This window comes from Pelobates fuscus, chromosome 3, assembly GCF_036172605.1.
Source record: "Pelobates fuscus isolate aPelFus1 chromosome 3, aPelFus1.pri, whole genome shotgun sequence".
In the NCBI taxonomy this organism is placed as follows: Eukaryota; Metazoa; Chordata; class Amphibia; order Anura; family Pelobatidae; genus Pelobates; species Pelobates fuscus.
In genome coordinates, this window is record NC_086319.1 from 387,570,962 (window position 1) to 387,580,170 (window position 9,209).

Sequence of the window (9,209 nt, forward strand, 5' to 3'; positions counted from 1 at the left end):
CATGCTACTGTAGTATTCATGGTGCAGGGAGTTTCATGTGATTTATCCGGTATGGATTATATAAGCCTTGATGTAAAATAAATGATGTGGGTGAGGTGGAAATTGACCATATGCGGAAAAAGTTGACGTATGAGTGGTTGAACCAAAAGTGTGATTCAACCCGAAAGTTTGTGATGTTGGGACCGTGTTCTTGTATACTCGATATATCGTTTGAGTACATGCAGAAAGGTCAGGAATTGTACGTGCCATGTAATCGTGTGTACATGGTTGTGACAACGTAATATACAGAAATACCTTTAGAGAAAGCTTATCACATTTATGTACTATACACGCTATCCAAATTAATGTGAAACATGAACTATTATATAAAGTCAAAATAACATAAAACATAATGAGATTTAAATAACCTATCCTATGGATTGTACGTAAACCAGGTAAATAACCGACCTATATCTATATATACATATACAGGCTGAATGCTGTATTCCAAGATATGAAGGAATAGCGATGTGAATGACATGAGCAAAACTGCCGAAAGCATGTATCGTTTGAATGACCAGAACTGTATTATACAGACATAGACGAAAGATATGTGTATGAGACATGCTGAAAACCGAAAGCCAGTCAGTTCGAATGAGTACGTATGATATGAGTAATGAAATGAAACGAAGTGGGTACTTGGTGAATGAGTACCATTCGTATAGAAACTAACGAAAGGATTTTTAGCCAAAAGTGTAGCTGGCCGTAAAGTGTTAGGCCGCAAAGTGTTAGGCTGTAAAGTAAGGCCCGTTTAACAGCGCGACGCCGTGGGAATGATCCAGGCGTCGAACTTACGATTTGGAAGTCACTAGGACGTAGTCTGCGACGAAGACCGGATTTGTGAGGAGCTGGACGGGCGGAAAACCTGTAAGGAATCCTGGACACAGCTACACCAGACGAAAACCGCGGGTTTTTTGAAAAGCAAGATGGCGCCGCACGTGAACCGGAAGTGGATCCTCATGCAACGCTGACCTCGAAGGTATGGAGCCAGGTAAGGGGTGTCCCTTAAATAGGAAAGGGGTGTGTCATACGCCCCTCCCACAAACACAGGCCAAAAGGCCTTACTACATATAATATTGGTTAGTTTCTCTGTTCAAAATGAGTTTTGTCATATGTTTTACTATTAAGCTTTGCATAAATTGGTGACACTTTCAAAGCTAATATTAATGCATAGTTAAAGCGAATGGTACATTATTAGAGTTTATTACTGGTGTTTGAGGCTAGCTGTTAGCTGGGTGTCCACGAAGGCCAGCAAGACCTTTCAGCAATCTGCAACAGCATAATATGTTAGAACAAGTAGCGTTGCCTTTACTTAAACAATAAAATAAATTAATAAATAACCAGTGTTATAATATTCATAAGCTTTGCATAAAATTCATAAGCTTTGATTTCTACCATTTTCTAGCTAGTATACATTATTTTATATTATAAACATATTCAACCAGGGGAGACATGTTTCGCTCTTCCTTAGTTCCCAAGTAAATTTTGGATTTTAAGATGTTCTCACTTAAATTTATGGTACTCGGAGGGCGGGGCCTGGATTCCATGGCGGCTGGACGTGCCTCGTGTGAGCTCCGAGCTCAATCTACCCAAATCGCCTGTTAACTTGCACGCCAGCCAGCCAGGACCCACACACGCACCTAAACGAGGACTTACCCACCTTGGGAACCAGCCGAAGTGCCCCGGGTCTGCCGCCCGCGGATATGAGGAGCGTTCATCGAGGGTGTTGGGAGTGCGGCCTAGCAGTATCGCCGGACGGGTGAGGCGGCCGATCCCCCGCTCTGTGCGACCTAGTGCCCTCCCAAGTTTGCAACACAGCCCTGTTCCCCCCCCTCTGGACCGGCGGGGGTTATCCCGGTCCTCCTTAGCCTATACCCTGGCACCAAACAGCAAAGAAACTCAAAAGACTTACGAGTTAGGCGGAGCGTGTCCAAGATGGCCGCCCGTCGCAGCTCACAGAGGGGAGCCACGAGTAGCCACACGCAGCCTTTCTTCCTAGAGGCCCTCGACCGACTATGCTCAGCCATGTACGAACTGCAGTGCAGCAGGGGTATGCCCAACCTTCAAGCAGCACGGGCAGTGGCCGGGTGGATCCGACCGACGACCCGCAGACGCCACTATAGTACCCCACTGCAGGTATTCCAGGCGGGCACCCACCCACGCAAGCACCGGCAAGTGACTAGGCGGGAGGATGACCGCGCCAACCCGGGCGCACGGTTCTGCACCCACACAAGCAGCAAGAAGCACGCCGGCCAACCCCAAAGCCCCAGTAGCATCCCAGAGCACAGCAAGCCTGACCGGCTAACCACCGAGCGCCGTGCAACAGCATATGGGATTACCAGGCTGCACCAAACCAGCAACAGCTTTAACTCACTAACCCAACTGGGAGCAGCACCTGGGCACAACATACCTCCACGGGTGACCACAACTCTGAGAGGGGAGGGGCAACCGCTTACAGGACATCAAGTGGCGACTGGTGAGCCAAGGGACACCTCATGCACGAGACAATACAGATCTCCCCATGGAGGACTTACTAGCCGCTTTGACGCAATGCCCAAACAGGGAGTAGGGTGAACAATCCCCGAGTGGGGAACAGCATGCCTACCGGATACCGACTACCTGCTATGTCAAGGGACGACCCAACAACAATTGACACTAAAACAATGCCCAAAGCTATAGCAGGAACTCACGACCTTGGGGGCATACACTCATACCTGCCGACTTAATGAGAGCGGGACTTTCTTGGCCTGGGGGACGTGCTATTATTCAGCATCACCTCCCTGTAAGAAGCGTAATTGACAACTTTGGCCGAGTGAGCCCACACTCTAGTTTATATCCATGTTGAAATGCCATGTTGAATTTCATACCCACTATGAATACACCTGTTAGCAATGTTGTGTATCACCTGTAAGCCTAGCATAACTCGCACTACAGATAGCTCAGGAACTCACACAGACACTTAACCAGCATAAAACTCCTTCGTTGAGGTTACACGCCTGCATAGTCCACTGTTTTTTACGAACGTGGAAGTATAAGCCAGATCACCAGCGAAGAAATGCGTAAGCGCCTCACTTCATGATACAGATATAGACATCCACAGCATCAGCCTGTCTATCAGCCTAACACTGTAAATCCCTATAAAACGTGTGATACTAACATAATCCACACTCTGACCAAGCATGTATACAGCATAGTTGTACACGTACAGATGAAGCTATAATGTTAAAACATCTTATAACAATATAATCTGCTTTTTGAACCTAAACAACGTAAACCAATACTGTATATTTCCTTAGCAAAAAAAAAAAAAAAGTGCAAGTTCTAATGTTTACCCTTATGTTTTAACTGTGTAAATCACGCTAGAGGAATGCCTTTGGGGTACCTCTTAAGCATTTGTTACAACGTATGCACTACAAAAATAAAGAATTACAAAAAAAAAAAAATGTATGGTACTCATTATATCAGCCTTGGAAGCCTTGTATTAACCCCCCCCCCTCCCCCCCCCCCAAAAAAAACAAACTGCTCCTTCGAAGTGACAGTTATTCATTCTCTCACTCTAGTAAGTATCATTTGTAAGTAATAAAATGTACTTACCTCCACTGAACTTCTGCATTGTGGGAATTGATATTGCCCTATGGCAGCTTGGGTGTGCCCATGCATACTTAGACATCTACAGAGAAATTCCATACAAGGGCACGTACTTTTGGTATTTTATCTTCAGGGCTGTGTGCAGTGAATTGAAGAGGTTAGCTGACTATAAATTAAAATAAATGTATTCAGATTCTTTTTTTTAATAGCACGTCCAATAGTAAACTTTTCATTAAAGGGACACTATAGTCACTAGAATGTATTGCATTTGTGCTGGTGAGTATAATCATTCCATTCAGGTTTTTTTGCTGTAAACACTGTCTTTTCAGAGAAAATGCAGTATTTACATTACAGCCTAGGGATACCTCCATTGGCCACTCCTCAGATGGCTGTTAGAGGTGATTCCTGGGCAACACTGTCATTCAGTGTATCCACCCTCTGGATGGAGACACTGAACTTTCCACATAGAGATTCATTGATTCAATAAATCTCTATGAGGAGATGTTGATTGGCCAGAGCTTTGTTTGGCTTGTGATGGCTCTGCCCCTGATCTGCCTCCTTGACAGTCTCAGCCAGTCCTATGGGAAAGCACTGTGATTGGCTTTTGTTCAACACTTCTGATGATGTCAGCCAAGCAGGCAGAGCCAGCAACAGCAGACTTGAATAAAAATAAGATTTTACAATATTTAGGGGGGGAGGGGTCTAGGAGGGCTAGATGGTGGTTTTAACACCAAGTGTTTAGAAATAAGCTTGTGTTCCTGACCCTATAGTGTTCCTTTAACTATTTGGTTATCAAAAATCTGGGAGATGAGAGTTCTGCTTTAAATTTCTGCAGTCAAATTAACTTCTTCTTTTAGGCTTTGGAAGTGAATGGTAAAGGAAATTAGAACATTGCCTAAATAAAACATGAGGAACAAAAAAAAAAATTGTTTATTTCCTAATCATATTTGGGCAGGTTTCAACTATAATTTTTAAGATGACATCATTGTCATAACTTAAAGGAAAACTATAGGGTCAGGAACACAACATGTATTCCTGACCCTACAGTGTTTAACCCACCATTTAGGTGGCTTGCCTCCCTATTAAAGTATAAAACATTATTTCCAGCGCAGCATGGGTCCGCCGGCGCTTACTCCGCCCCCTTTGTGACATCATCAAAATGGCGGATTTTTCTAAGGAAAGTATTGGATTGGCTAAAAAACAGCCAGGGGGAGGGGACAAATGCCATTTTGGTCAATCAGGACCTCCTCATAGAGTTGCATTGAATCAATACATCTCTATGAGGAAAATTCAGCGTCTCCATGCAGAGCTTTTTCGGCAGCACTGACCCAGAAAGCACCAACAGTGCCCATCTAAGGAGTTGCCACTTGGAGGTGTCCCTAGAGGCAGTGCAAACACTTCCTTTTCCCTGTGTTTGCATGAAAAAAGCCTGAAGGGAACTAGTATACTCACCAGAACAACTACATTAAGCTGTAGTTGTTCTGATGACTATAGTGTCCCTTTAACTGATTTATTACATGAAACTTGTGCCTGTTTCTATGTGACAATGTAGATATTTTTTCAATTAATATGAATTACTGTAGTTTCTTCCTCTTTAATTTTGTCTTTGGCCTGCTGACTGAAAAACATTCTGTATACATCAATAAAGTCACTACGTAACCACCCATCCTGAATATGTTTAGATTTAGCCACCTTAAAATCCATCTAGTGCTCTTAAAGTGACTCTATAGGCACCCAGACCACTTCATCTCTGCAGGAACGTCATTGTCTCATTGCAGGTTTAACCTGCCTCTAGTGCAGTCGAAGGCAACCTTTTTCACTCCAGATGTTGAGGACAATATCTCCACCGATGCTTTGCCAGCATTACGGCTGTAAGAGCATGATAGGAGATGTAGTCCACAACATTTTGAGTGCTGAGATGTGCCTATCCGTGCTCTACTGGCTGTCTACATTCTGCAAAGTTGTTGAGTAAAACCCCATTATCTCAAAGAGACCACCTGAATGGCACACTGCTGTATCTTGCTAAGCATGTATACTAGCATAATAATGATTCCTATGGAAAAGCATTGGATTGGCTGAGATCATCGATTTCGATGATCTCACCCAAAGAGGCGGAGCTTCCCTGAAGTGATTGGTGCTGCTAAGGGGGAAAAGGTAAGTAAACTCACCTTTAGGCAGTAAAAAGGTAAGTAAACTCACCTTTTTAACCCTGGCAGCGGGGGAGGAGAGAGGCGGTCACCTAAGTGGTGACAAGGGCACTGATTTGTATTCCTATCGCTAGAGTGTTCCTTTAAATACCCAAAGATACTTTAGAAACATGCCGGAGAGAAATATACGTTGAAGGAAATCTGATTCTTTTACCAACCTTATGGAATGACTGCAACTTATGCTTTTAGAAGAGGTCACGGAACAAATCATCCGCTGCCCATAGGAAAAACATGCACGTTTCTGCCAAAGTCTTGTTGCACTCCTAGCACATGTGAATTTGTTAGCTTGGAACTCAGAGTCTGAGCCTGCCTAATGTTAGTTCTGTGCAAATATTACATCTGTCATCAGAACACACTGTGTGCTGGAGATGGATGTAATCACCTTTTTCACTAGTTGGCAGTGTTGTGAGCTTGCCTGTAATGTAAAGTCATCTCTCCTGCCGTCACTCCACCCCCTTCGCTTAGTGTTAGAACATTAAACCCTCCTTCCATGCAGCCCTTCCTCCTTCCCCATCACTCACTTATTTATATGCTTCCCTCCCTCCTTTCCCTTCAAATATTCTATTAAAGGGTTACTTCAGTGATTTTAAGTGGTCATGGTGCATGGAGTCTGTATATACAGCATTTTCGCACATGCAGAGATTAAACTCTCTGGGTTGACCAATGTCAATTCTGTGCAACTTTTGTTGCACAGAATGTCAGCCGTTGGCTCTCAGCTATTGAATGTTGACTGCCATAGCTTCTACTGCTCTGCAGAATCCAGAAGATTATTACTGGTCTGGACCAACCGGATAGCATCGGAGCCCAGTAAGAATACAGGTAACGGGACAAACCGGGCTATGGTACACCTGGCTTCATAACCACTACAGCCGGGCTTTAAGTGTCACACTCCTTCATTCCCCTTCATTATTATATGCTGCCCTCCCTGTGTGCAGTTTAACCTCCCCATTTTTGATTGGATAATGCACCCCAAAATGAAAACACATGGTAACAATAGAAAGGATCCTTAAGAACTTGGTCTGGAGCTTGATTCAGGATACGTTTTATCCAAGAATTGCACTACAAGACAAGATAATGGAAAATAATGCAAAATGTAAAAAAAGATTGTAGTAACCCTTTAGACATTTACGAAGTAAGTAACTTGGCTGTTTTGCTTTGACTAGATATTAGAAGCTTGAATAGAATGTTCACACAACTTCTACAAACAAACATTTTGCATGTACAACCTTGAGAACTGTGTTCAACCAACCACAATCAACCTCTACCACAAAAAACAAAGATTGTGGGCATCCTGTCTTGCATGGATTTATTAAAGGATGTCCTCCAGTCTTTCATTATCTACCCTGTCAAACTTCCTCATTCATAGACCAACTCTACGTATGGTTTTAAAAAGAGAAAACAAGAAACAAGCCTATCAACACATACACAAACTTGAGAAAAATATCTGCTTTGCCTCAGGAAACGTAATATACAAATAATTGCTGATCACTTCGAGGTGTTTTGAACTGTCTGAACCAAAACCATAAACAGTAAGGGACTGGTAAGGGACTGCGAGGCCCAAGCCAAGCTGCGCAGCTAAGGTGGACTATGGTATTTATGGTGTCCAGTGCAGTGTGGCAGGCTTATGTGATGTATGATAATATAACTAAACTTCCATTATTTTGCCTAGATTAGGTGTTTTAAAAAAACAAAAAACTGTCAACATTGAAGTTCCTGTTTAGTGATTGGTGTGTGCACTGGATCTTGTGTATTATATTAATTGGTCCCCAGCAGCACCCTCTTTATGCATGATCAGGTAAGTGCAGCCCCCTGGTTTCATATATATATATATTTGTGCTCGGAATTTATCGAATACGTAATGAAATGTAAAGGGAAAGCAAACGTTGGTTGAGGTGTGCCGAAACCAACGTACAAGTAGGCCTGTAAAAAGAGGGCCCACAAAGGTGAGTGTTAAAATAGATGGGTGTGAGAGGGTGGGGACAAACGGCTTGCAAGACAAAGGTAAGTAGGGGGTAGGGTTTAAATAGGATCATTACTCCTCCCACAAATTCAGGCCAAATGGCCTTCCAACTTGTGCTCGGAATTTATCTACTACGTAATGAAATGTAAAGGGGAAGTAAAAGTTGGTTGAGGTGTGCCGAAACCAACGTACGAGTAGGCCTGTAAAATGAGGGCAAAACAGGATTCAAAGATACCACACTTTATTGCAAGTTAATACAGCATGAGTAACGAAAGCTTGTAAGGTGCTTCACTCTGATTGAAGTATGTAAGTAACTGAACTGAAGCTTTTTGATGACCACATTGTTTGTGATGTAGACTGGGGTGAAAGTGTTTGAAGCTGCTGGTGTAGTGCCTTTGAAGACGTAACCGCTGAATGACAGCATAGAAGGTTTTGAGTAAGAAGCTTGGTTGTGAGTTTAAGAAAAAGGCAAAAAATGTAACCATGATTATAACAGCGAGGTTGTCGAATTAAAGCCAGCTCCTGAATGTGTCATGGTGCAATACAGTAAGCCCTGGCGTATGTTAAGGGAAAGTCATGACCCTGCGTGAAGCTTGCGTACTTGTGCGAGGTGCAATTGTGTGCTTAGTCGTGGAAAGGTGGTATCCTAGATGGAAAGTGGCGGGCTGTGGGGAGTGCCTGGAAGAAGGTATCAAATTGGGAGCGTGACAGAGCGTCAGCTGCTGTGTTGTGGACACTAGGAATGTGGATACAGACTAGGAAGAACTGAGAGGTAACTGCCAACCACGTCAGCTTACGAATCAGTCTAATAACTGTTAGGGAGGAGGACCGACCTTTGTTAATGATGTTGCAGGCTGCGGAGTTGTCAGAGAAGCATCTAACTGCCTTGCCGGTCCAAAGGTGACCCCATGTGTGGGCGGCCGCTACGATGGGGTAGATCTCGAATAAAGTAGATGTCTCTCTAAAGGCCAGCAAGGCATCCGTCTCAGGGGGCCAGTCTTCCCTAAACCAGAGGTTGCTGCAGATGGCTGCAAACCCTGTGTGTGCTGCTGCGTCTGTGTAAATCGAAGGTGAATGCTCTGAAAGTGGGGGAATAAACAAAGAAATACCATTGTAATCAGCCAGAAAACTAATCCACATGAGTAAATCCACCCTAGCCGGTTCGTCCAACATGATTGGGCATGAGTCGGGCACACCGTGGAGCAAGTTGAGAAGCCTGGAGACAAAAGATCTACCCTGTGGAATGATGCGCATAGCAAAGTTAAGGAACCCCAATAAGGACTGGAGGTTCCTCCTAGTGCATGCAACACCCCGCAGTTAAAGGACAATCTCGTTCTTAATGTGGGACAGCTTGTCTGGTGGTAAACTGGCTTGGAAGGTAGTGGTGTTGAGTATGCCCAAGAAAACGAGCTTGG